Source organism: Sinocyclocheilus anshuiensis, unplaced genomic scaffold, assembly GCF_001515605.1.
Source record: "Sinocyclocheilus anshuiensis isolate Anshui unplaced genomic scaffold, SAMN03320099.WGS_v1.1 scaffold2649, whole genome shotgun sequence".
Classification (NCBI taxonomy): Eukaryota; Metazoa; Chordata; class Actinopteri; order Cypriniformes; family Cyprinidae; genus Sinocyclocheilus; species Sinocyclocheilus anshuiensis.
In genome coordinates, this window is record NW_015552865.1 from 3,744 (window position 1) to 16,213 (window position 12,470).

At 35.5% G+C, this 12,470-nt stretch overlaps 1 long non-coding RNA gene across 1 annotated transcript; it reads left to right on the forward strand.

The window, feature by feature from the left end:
- Window positions 1-5,020: 5,020 nt before the first annotated feature.
- On the forward strand, window positions 5,021-10,389 carry LOC107668161 (uncharacterized). Its single transcript, XR_001631857.1, has 3 exons — window positions 5,021-5,170; window positions 7,629-7,697; window positions 9,766-10,389. It is a non-coding gene; the product is annotated as an uncharacterized LOC107668161 (long non-coding RNA).
- Window positions 10,390-12,470: the final 2,081 nt, after the last annotated feature.

Here is a 12,470-nt window from a genome sequence, read left to right on the forward strand (position 1 = left end):
TTATTTATTTAATATGAAATTATAATTAACATCATTTTTTTCCCCATGACTTGTTGGACAATTTCGGGACAAACTTTGACAACAAGACAAACTTTGCTGTCATCCATTCAAAACTGCTGAAAATTATACAATTTTAAGATGAGTGATATTTATATCCCCCTATTACAATACTCAGCTGTTTTTTTAAGATATTTTGAGATAAAAACAAATCTGTGGTTCTTTTATGTGTGTCACACCATAGGACATTACGTCACACTAAAGGACAGAAATGGTAGTTATTAAATTATTTCTATTTAATTTTGAACATGTCAAAGGAGAAAGAAAGTTTAATTTTGATACAAACAATTTCAACATGTTTTTTAAACAAAACAAAAAATTATTTTCATTAACAAAAGTCAGTCTCTTAGTCAATCAGTATGTTACTAAAACGTTTCCAGCCCCCTGCTGCATGTGTGGCAGAGCTAAATATGATTGATATTCAAACTATATTCATTAAGATGTGAATGAATTTTTTAAAACTATATGGCTGCTCTTTTTAAGGCATAATTTTGATTCTATTTACTTCCTGCATCGTTCTCTTAGGATCTCCTCCCTTCTGGTGGATCCCTGTTAATTTTCTGTCTATATTTCCATGTCCTATCTCTTCCAGTAATTTCTCTCCCTCAATTCTTTCTGTTTCAAAAACAAATTACCACATTTTATACTTATTTTCATGACACTTTATAACAGTAAAACAAAAACATCAGAAAATAGTTTCTTTAATGTAATTATTGCATTTAAGAACACTGAAAATGATCAAAAAAAGAGTTCTTGTATTTTATTGCGTCGCGCATTTTTATCTTGTGGGACAGTGAAAATGCCATGTCACGTCAACAATTTTTAAAGAGACCTTACCCTTTGGTGTGACATCTTTGTCTTATGGTGTGACAGTACAGGCGTCACACCGGAGGACAGTTTCTGTCACACCAAACAACGTTTCAGCCTTTTTCTGTCAATTAATGACATTGCTATTCCGAGCTAACCTGTCTTTAGCGGTTAGCAAGACACGTCTGCATAATTTTCCATGATTATGTAGTTTAACATGCAGTTTTTAAAGATATGGTGTCACCATAGGACATGGTTTTCAGAGACAAAGTATATCAAGTTCCTACGCTTTCAGAAATATATGGATGAAAAAAATGATTGCCATTTACTAAAACAGACACTTGTACAATTATGCAGGAGGTATTTATTAACATTTTTATGCTTTTCTTTTTAATTTGTAAAAGTTGTAATTTACGGAAGAACCTTGCTTGAGACAGTCACACCATAGGACAATTTTGAGATTTGGCTCAAAAAAATAAATAAATCGAATAACACTGCAGTTTTTATAACAACAGGTCCATGTAGGACAACTAATTTTGAGATTTGGCTCAAAAATGTAAAAAATCTAATAACACTGCAGCTTTTATAACAGCAGGTCCATGTAGGGCAGGGTTTCTCAATTAGTTTTCGCCGAGGGACGTATTCTGCAAATAACAGGCCACTGACCTATATATATATATATATATATATATATATATATATATATATATATATGTTATTATTATTACAGTTATTATAAAGAGTTCTTGTATTTTATTGCGTCGCGCATTTTTATCTTGTGGGACAGTGAAAATGCCATGTCACGTCAACAACCCATATATATATATAGGGCTGGGTGAGAAAACAATAACGATAATTATCGCGATATAATTTTCCTCGATAAAATTCATCCTTCATTTACCATGGATTTACTGTAGTTACACTAACTGCACCATGGTATGGTGGCAGAAATATGGGATATTCATATCGAATTTTATTATTAATGTAGACATGTATTAAATGTATTAAAGGAGTAATGGAATTGAATTACAGTATTTTTTGTGATTAAGCTATAGCTTTTGTGCATTTATACTAAATGTATTTAGACTACTGTTTTCATACTAATACCTAAAAATCATGTAGTTACATTTTTACCATGGTATTGAGGTGCTATATGTGTGGTTTTAATTGTGGTTGTCATGATGTAAATGTGTGCTACTATGGAAGACCAATGGTTTATGTTAATAAAACTCAAATAGTCAGAATAATTAAATTTCACCATATAAAAATGAGGTTGTTACAATTTTTACAGATGTTACTGTTTTCGATAATGAACGTAAATTGATATCTGCATCCTAACTCAAGCTACTGTGAAATGTGCATTTCTGAGACAAAAAAGTAATATTATTAATATTACAGCCTGCACTATAAACTGTGCTGAATATACACGTCATCAAAGTTAGGGAACACAAACCTGTTTCATGATTTGAAACGATATCACTCATTAGAACATGCATAAACTAAGAAATTTAATTTTCTATTAAGATATTTATTTTGTTAAGGAAAAATGACTGGAAAAGTGTAAAGAATTCAAAAACTTGAAGTGTTTGTCATGTTCTGACCTTAAAGAGTTGTTTAAAACCACAATTAATGGTCTTTTTTTAATTTTTTTACAACTTTCACTTTGGAGCAAAAATCTGCCTTTAAACTTGAAAGAACGAAAGATTTGAAATTGATCGTGATAGTTATGGATATCGACATAGAATAGGAGTGCTGTATATGCATGTATGTTTAATTATTTTAAAGTTTAACAACTTTAACTACTTGGAAAAAGTTAATGCAAATGAAATGAATAAAAAATACATTCAAACAATGGCATGTAGCCTAAATTGCTTTGAAAAAGACAAGTAAACAAGTAAAAAGAACAAAGACACATTATTATAACAAATCACTTTATTATCAATAGAACAAAGACTGTTTGAAGTTTTTTGAGTATGTGACTGTATGGCTTTATTAAAGCTGTTGACGTTATCCAGCCAAGAGCAGGATGTGTTTTTCTCTTGAGAATATTAGCCTTCTTTGAATATTATGAATGACATAATAGACAGCATGTTAGCTCTTGCTGTCTTTCGGATCTAATTTGTGACATCACATTTTTATCAATTCTGTTTAGATTCACTTAAGATATAACTGTGTTTACATTGATATCATGTCAAGAATGTATTAAGAACGCAGCATTTGAAAAGACCCACTTGTCAGTCATTCATTCTTTCTGTACTTTTGTAATCACTAATAGTGTGCATTTAATGTGTAGTTTTATATAGAAGTGTCTAGTGTTTGAGGTGTGTATAGCAGTATATACAGAGCATGTTGTTAGTGTCACCTTCATGGCCTTTTTATTCAGTGCTGAGACTCCCCTGGTTGTTCCTGGTTGATCAGTACAATACACAGGGCTGCTGAGAAAACCAATCATTTGACAGCATGGCGCCCGCTCCATTGCCTGTAGGTAATTGAGGATCCCTCTTTGACTTGTGTGTTTCTTCTAGTCCCCTGCCGTAATAATTATGCATGCTCAGACTAGGTTATTGATTGTCTCTGTAATTTCGAAGGGAGTTGTTATCAGTCCCAGCTGGGTTTGGTGCCAACTTTGTGCATCTTGTCATGATGAGGTCATTCAAATGGAGATGGCCACAGTTTGGAAGGTGATTTTCTTTTCATCATTGACCTGTATCCCTTCTCTCTCCATGCTTGCTTTCCCGGTTTTTCTTCCATGGGTGTCCTCTAATGCCACCAAATAGGCTTGACATATAGAATTGGTAGTAGTAGCAGTTGTAGCGTTGTAGCGAAACGAATATTGGCGCACAACGCATGAATTCGGTCTTCCCAAGGCACGGCGTGGCAATTGTCGAAACTGAGGCTGTTAATCTGATGGAATCAGATATTTGTTCTGGACTGATTGAGAGAGGGAGGATGGAGACGCATTAGAGCTTCACCCAGCACTCTGTGTATGCCAACTACGTGTGTGTCGTCTTTGCTCAACCGAGTGTGGCCACAAATCTCAGGGGCATAGCCACCCCCTGCTGTTCCAGACGCTTTGCAGATGAACGGCAAAATTAAGAAGTGTTAGACACAGGGTTGATGTGCTACTGCTCTGTGATTTCCATGTGCATTTGTCCATCGTTTACCACTTTATACAGGTATAGGTGCGATGTGTGCACTTAAAACTGAAGTGTGACATTTTTTAATATGTCAATATTGTGGTTGCCTCTGAATATTATGTTGGGAATTGCATAAGCAAGACTTTGTCAGTGGGCTTGGTTCCGGAAATGTTTTTCCCTTTTGTTTTTCCCATAGGGATTTAAAAAAAAGTATTTGTTTATAAGAGTTATAAACCATAAACCAAACCAATCAGCTACATGGTGAATCACAACATTAAAAACAATGATTTGAAGCAAAAAGTGTTTGAAAATCAGACAAAAAGCATATACCAGCGAATTAAGAACCTCATAGCTCACAATAGGTCTGTCATTAAAAATCTATTTGCCTATTGAGAAAATGAGTGGGATTTTTTACGTTCAGAACCCCACTGTTGCACTTTATGAAAGCATTCTATTTATTTGAGCATCCCAACCAGCTCAACACAGCATCATTGGTTCATCTAATGGCATGAAACACTCTGTTTCTAATGGAAGATGGAGGTTTATTTGGGAAAATTAAATTTCATTGAATTTCCTGATTCCACAGCACAGCTCATGCCTATTAGTAAATAAAGAAACTTTGTCCAAGACAGACCTTTTTTAATGTCAATTTTATTTATAGATGTGACTTTTAATAAAAGTACAATCATTGGCAGTTTTTGTATGGCAGAATTTAATAATTTGGGCTTCACAATTCATTTAGAACAGACTGAAGCATTTTAGTTTAGAGTTTTAGTACTTCAACTTAAACCTCTTTAATTTAATTCATCATTTCCATTTATATGTATGTAAGGCAGTGGTATCTAAACCTACTGCTTGAGGGCCAATGTTCTGCAGAGTTTAGCTCCAACCCTAATTAAACACACCTAAACCAGCTAATCAAGGTCTTGAGGATTACTACAAACCTTCAGGCAGGTGTGTTGGAGCAGGTTGGAGCTAAACTCTGCAGGATGTTGGCCCACAGGAGCTGGATTGGGCACCACTGATGTAATGGATTAAGTTTTAGAAGCTCGTTGTTGAATTTGGGCCTTAGAAATGCCAGCAAAACCTAAAAAAACTGAGTTAAATACAACCATTTTGGTTTACACATTGTATATATCAGTGTCTATCCAAACAAAAGGAAATATACAGTAAGTACTAGATCGATTTGGTTATTTAAAATGCCCGTTAAATATCCAGTTGGTATGTTATTAAGCCTTTGTTTAGCTACATGGTTTACGATTCTACATACATGTGTTAACTTACTCATTTTAAAGTATTAGTGTCCAAAGCACTATTGTTCTCTTTTGGCTTCAGCTCAGCCCACCCGCCTGTAGCGTACCAAACAGAACGGCTAAGATTGTTGTAAGGTTTTAATGCGATTATGTGGCTTTGAGTCTCTTCAGGTGTCGCTTTTATCATCTTAGCAGCTTGTAGTCTTTCATTTATCTCTCTCTTTCTCTTTTCCTTCAGCCTCTTGAAGTAAACAGCCGAGTATTTTACTTTCTTAACCTTGGCTGTACTAAGAAGCTATGTCAACACCCACCACATAAACAAACAACAAACATCCTTCGCTATAAAAAATGCCATTATTGTAGAGTAGATTGACTTTACCTCCCATCATCACGTAAGATCCATAGAAACAGTCATATTCTCTGTTTCTTGTCTGCCGTTGCAGACAACAGAGTAATTGGCCTAATCTTCGGAGGCGGTAGATTTGCCAAGAGTCGCACGTAATCTTATTATCCTACCAAACACACAACAAAGACACGAAAGCACTTTCCAGCATTCCTGCATGTAGTTGGAATCCCATCGTTCCAGAGACAATGATGGAGTCCTTTCCAAGAATTCAATGCTGTGCATTAGTTGTCTGCTATCGCAGTTGTTTTCGGGATGTTTGTGAATGTGTTTGTGAACACACATTTTGTTTATATAGCAATATGTGCCTTGGTATTTTTAGGTTAAACACATTTTATATAATACAAGAAAGGAGTGAAGTGATATTTATATCCTGCATGATATAAAATAATTAGAATCATAGATATCTTTAAAATATTTAATTTCCTTTTTGCATGTATTCATATGGACTTTTTAAAGGGACAGTTCACCCAGTTCTCATTTACTTATTTTAATTTCCTCTGTTTACACAAAAGAGGATTTTTTGAACAATGTTGGTAACCAAACACTTGCTGGTAGCCACTGACTTTTATAGTATGGAAAAAAATACTATGGAAGTCAATGGCTACCAACAGCTGTTTGGTTACCAACATTCATACAGGTTTGAAACAACATGAGGGTGAGTAAATGATGACAACATTTTTCATGTCTGGGCAAACTATCCCTTTAATAAGGTAAGATAGAATAATAAGATTTTTTAACTGCAGTATTGTTAGTTATTTTTTGTGTATCAGAATGACTGTTCAGGCAGTAAGACACACAGGAATGTGCAGGTCAACTGTCTGCTTCAGCAAATTCAATACTCAAGAGGCTTGTTCACTCTGGAGTGTCTATTTAAAAAGGAATTGGAGTGGTTCTTTGGAATGGAATAGTTTTTTGGTGGAATAATTTGTGCTACCTAATTTATTGCTCTCTTCATAGTGAGTTGTGGGTACTTTTATGTTCCCTGGTCTGCTGCTGTGGACTTTGGAGTGGGGAGTTTTCAAGAGTCAAGAGTTTCAAGAGTTTTTCTTTTTGGCCCCACTTTATATTAAGTGGCCTTATCTACTATGTACTTACATAAAAAATTAAGTACAATGTACTTATTGTGTTCATATTGTATTGCAAAACACTTTTGCTGCTATTGAGGTGGGATATGGGTAAGGTTAGGGACAGGTTTGGTGGTATGGGTAGGTTTAAGGGTGGGTTAAGGTGTAAGGGATGGGTCAACTGTGTAATTATAAATGTAATTACAGAAATTAATTACAGATGTAATTACATGCAGGTATTTTTAAAATATAAGTACAATGAAAGTACAGTTATCCCCTATTTTATTTTATTATTTTATTTTATTTTATTTTCAGTCACTTGTTTTTATTTGCATGCTTTTTTTAACTTGTTTGTTTGTTTTTATGTTTTGACGGGACAGTAATAGGCAGATGCATTGTTCCTCTGCCTCCCCTGTCAAAACTGCCCCTGCGCCTCTCCACTCATCTATTCCTGTTGTTGTGCTGTCAAAGTATGCTAACATACATCATCCCCATTTTTGTCCTCTCTCTAAGAGTCACAGTCGGGTCGTTACGATGTGCCAGAGTTGTTTTAGCGTGCCAGTTATTAGATCAGTGCCATAACACACCCCGACACCTCACAAAACGCAATTTCACACTCATCGAGTGCTATCAGTGGTTAATGAGATGCCTCTCATTGGTCCTTACCCCTTCAGTTTACCCCTCCTTCATTCCTCATTTCTTTTCATCTCCAATAGGCACCTGTCACTGTGGATCTGAGCATGGCTGAACGCATGTAATCATATACCAATTACGGCACTGGAAACCATTTACGGATGACCAGTGCTATTAATCTAACATGCATGGCATTTCTTCATTGCCTTGTTTTTCCAATCTGAAGGCCATCTCCACTTGCATGAGCAAATTAGCTTGTTTTTGCTTTCAGATGTGGTCTGCATCCGGATGAGAGTGAAGAATATGTGAAAAAGCTCATTGAAGACGTTACCTTGAAAAGGTTAGAATGATTTGCCCAAGTTAAAGGACTGTCAATTGAATGTGTCAATTTAGTACAATTAATTATTAAAAAAAAAGTTTTATCACATTTAAAACACATTTAGTCATTTTGACCATATTTTTGATTAAACACATTTTATTTAATACAAGAATCTATATCCTGCATGATATAAAATCATTAGTCTACACACTTAATCTCACTGATCTCACATGATATATATATATATATATATGATTTTTTTTTTTTACAAATTTTAATGTTATACCTGCAAATACAATATGACTTTATGTAAGAATACTATACCAAATTCTTTCTTTTTCTTTTTTTTTCTACTGTAAATTGCCATTTGAGCTTGATTTATATGCTGTTTTTGCCTGCAGTGTTAATTGTCACTGTGTCAATTATCAATTTTCAACAATTGTCAGTGTCAATTAAATGTGTCAGTTTAGTACAATTAATAATAATACATAAAAAAAGTTAAAAAAATGAACACATTTAATCAGGCCCCCTGACCTTTATTTATTATGTAATAAGGAATTTTCACTCCTAACTATATAAAAGGCAGAGCTCTTATTATGAAATACCGAAGAAACGGATGCCTGTCTGATTGTGTAGTCTAACATTTAGTTGTTTTGCTTTGATGAAGATTGGTTTGCTTAACCATTTCCCCTAACTGACATGTGACTGACTCACACCGCCGCTCTGTGCCACTCTGTCATCCTTGACCCATTATAAGTTTATAATATGTGGGCTCTGACCTGACCCTCCCCCCAAATCTTACTGATTCATTTCAGAAAAGTAGCTGTCTGTGTGGGAAGATGATACTTCAAGTTATTTATCTCATCATTTATCTCACCACTTCCACATTTGCCATAATGAGAAATAATGTAATAGTGTTAATTGGAACCTATTGTAAATATTAATTTGTGACTTTATTGCTCTGTCGTCTTGCTGTGTTAATATTTCTCTGAGCAAGAGTGGCGGAGGTTTCTCATAACTTGAAAAGTGGAAGCATGGGAATTGCAGGTGCCATCTGGTCTCAAAACAGATAACAGTAAAAAAGTGACATGAGAGACATAATTCACCATGATATGTTGCATTCTTTAAGCAAAGGTGATACTAGGAGAGCAGATCAAATCCAAAATGCTGCAACTGATATGAATTTCACTTGAATTTCTTGTTTGTTATGGTTCACAAGGACTTTACTGTTATTTATTACATTATTAGTATTTATTCATGTATTTAAAATGTTTATTTTAGTAAATAATTTGTCAGATAAAAAGTGCATCGCAAGGTGCGTTGGATAAAATTACAATATAAACGCAAAAAAAAATAAAAAATACAATACTCAAATTTGCATCACTACATTTTATTTGCATTCGCTTGAGGTTAAGGAATGTTGATTGACTGAAAATTTCTAAATAAAATTTTGTGATGATGCAAGTTTGACTAGTTTGCAGGGTTTTTAAAAAAAAAAATTGATTTGTAATGTTTCGAAATTCAAAATTTTATTTGCAATGTTTCAGTCAATTGTCCTTCCACAGGCTTGAGTCTGAGGAAGGTTGATTGACCGAAATGTTGCAAATAAGATTTTGTGATGATGAAGTTTGGGTAATGTGCAGGATTTATATATTTTTTTCCAAATAAATTCTGTGTCACAATCTTTAAATTATTATTATTATTCCATCATTTTTATCATTCCATCATTATTATTATTATTATTATTCCATCATTTATCATTATATATATTTCAGCATTATTTAGTCCATCTGACCACACTGTTCTCTAGGTGTTTTATTGCCGTTGAACAGTATTATCTACATTGTCCATAAAATTTATCTCATTTGGCTCTCAAGAGCCATATAAAGTGTTAAAGTACTAATACTCTTTTATCTGTTGAATTTAGGAAAACATTACCATGCTGAGTGCGCCAATCATAGCATGAAAAACTATAGACGATCCGTTTAAACTGCTGAAATGACCTGGAAGTACTTTAACATTGCAGTTGAGGGCTATTGAGCGTGGAGGGCTAATCTCCATGGCTCATGCACTCCCCTATGATCCACAGGAGGACAAAACCTCTGGCCGATGGTGTGTGTCAAATGCAGCGGAAGTCATCCTGAAAGGACGAATGGAGATTACAGAGGACAAACAGCTTATTTTCCAACACAATGCTGTTGATAATGTATTAAATTAATGACCCGGCATACGAAGAATAGAGATAAATGTAACATACAAGCGTGCTATGAATAACTATGAAACTGTCATGCGGAAGCACTTTCATTTAAACGTTTCTCCAAGAAAGACTTAATCAAAAATGTCAGCTCAGCAAGAAGCAGCTGACTTCCTCCCGCCCCATCTTTTGTAGTCCTTCCTTAGAGAGTCCATCCCCTGAATCACAGCCCGCTCTAGAATCCTGTGACCTTGAGCAAATTGCCCAGCCTTCCTTTTGTCTCCCTCAGTTATTTGTCCTTTCTTTCCATTTTTGTTTTCTTATCGCATTTTATCATAGCTGTTAGCCATGAACTGGTGGATATTCTGCAATGAAATCTGTGCAACTCAAATGGCTTTTTATAATACGGTGATGGATCATGTTGAGGGCTTGATGAATCGTGCCATCGTTACATTAATGAAATGTTTTCCTGCGACAGCCATGATTTTCACAGAGCAAATTGATGCAATAGAAATGAGCAAAGTAACGCTGTAATTGACTTGGGTTGAAGCTCAGCTTTTTTTTCCCGTATCTATATCTATTGGCAGAGTTTGGGTGATTGCATTTTTATGAAACAGATTTCCGGCTCTGTAATCTGACTAGATATGCCACATTCAAAGCTGATGTAAAATAGCTGAGATGCACAGACCTGCACAGACTGCATATCAGTAAAATTCTGTATTATTATGACCATTTGCTTGCCATAAACAGTTCAGCTAATGAACTCCCTTAGCAGAGGAGTTTTTTTGGTATTAAAATTGCTAATACATGTAATGTGCTGCAAAAAAGTAGTCCAGGTTGTTCTTTACACCATTATGGGGAATTAATGGCAATATGAATTACTTTATTAATAAATGTTCCTGGTCTTATTTGACTTCTTTATAGTGCTTTTGCACTAAAAGCTAGTACGCTATTGCTTTATTCTGGATCCCCTGTCAAAACTGTTTTTTACATTCTGATTTTATTATTTTTTATTATTTATTCATTTATTTTTCTCTAATATTTAGTATTTTTATATCACCTTTATGCAGGTTATTTGGGTTTAGAAAAGCATGAGGATGTGTGAGTAAATTACGTTTTCATTGTGAGTGAACCATTCCTTTAACTATGGTAAAATCACTGTAACAGCCTCTCGTGACTTCATTCTACTCTAATTGCTTGCGACTTCACATAGGGATACAAGGTCCATTGTTGAGCTATGTCTCTATGAAAAACCTTTACTAGGCTTTCTGTACCCCTTTGACACTTCCACCATCCTCATTTAGCCATCGTTCGTCTCTTTATTGCAGTTCACATCTGTTTCACCTGTTCATCTGGCTAATTCTGGTCTTGCATTAAGTTTTCATTACAGTTCTGTGCACACGCACACCTTGTAAGGCACAAGTTAATTAAGTTTATGCATTTGCTGGCACATAACCCAGGCTTAAGTTACGGTGCGATGCTTGATTTATGCTGTCTTCAAGGACGATCTATACTATAGCTGTGTGGAGGTGTAAAAGGATAAAGCAGAGATGAAAGCCTTAAAGAGGTGTGCTGCAGCCCATCGGTTTCATCGACTGACGCCACGTGTTATTTGTGGTGTGTTTTCAACTACAATGAGTGAATTTCAGTGACAAATCTCATGGCTTTTCAGTTTCAGTGACTGAAGGAGAACCGCATTCATTTGCGTGACTGATTTACGCAAACTAGATTGTGCCATTTTTTTTTTACTGACCTTGGATCAGTTTCATTCACTCAGATACAAAGCTGCATCGTGTCTGCAAGTGATGTGAGCAAAACATGTTTTGACGTGACAAAATAGAAAACAAGTGTGTCAAAATGGCATTGCGTGCTTGTTAAACAGATGCAGACAGCAGCAAAGGTTTTGATTAAATATGGCTACTTTTGTTCATCCTGCTCTGTCAGTTTAATGAAGAAAATTGTGGCTTTACTTCTTTGTTAATGCATTAGCTGGTGAATTTTAAACCAAGGGCCATTTGGGAATTATTGCACATTACAACACCCTGGTCTTCTTTTAAATGAAGGCATGCTGGGACATTATAAGAGGCCTCAACCTAAATTTCTTTCCAGATGCACCCTTATATTACTTTAGAGTTTTTTTTCTCCCAGCAGAGTCCACAGAAAGCAGGGGAAAGTTTGATTTCCTCCATAATTACAAAAGTGCCATGATACTCAGCCATTTCAGAGCAGTCTTTCTTACCTCAGAGCTTCATGTGGAGGCCGGCCAGGGAAAACATTCTACAAGAATCGCTGTATTAGCTGAAGACGACTAAAAAAAATACCCCAAACACTGGTACAAATACAGATCCCAGTTCAGCTGTTATAGGTTAACTGATTTGGAATACATGGTTATTTTATTAATAGACATTGCACGCACAAGGTGTAGTTAAACATTTTGTTTAAAGGGGTCATATGATGTTGCTAAAAAGAACATTATTTGCCAGAGGCCTAGGGTGAGCGGCGGGCTAGAGTGAGCGGCTGCCGGCGGCCTAGAGTGAGCAGAGGCCGGCTTGAGTGAGCGGCGGTGGGCGGGCTTGAGAACGGCGAGGCCGGCGGGTTCG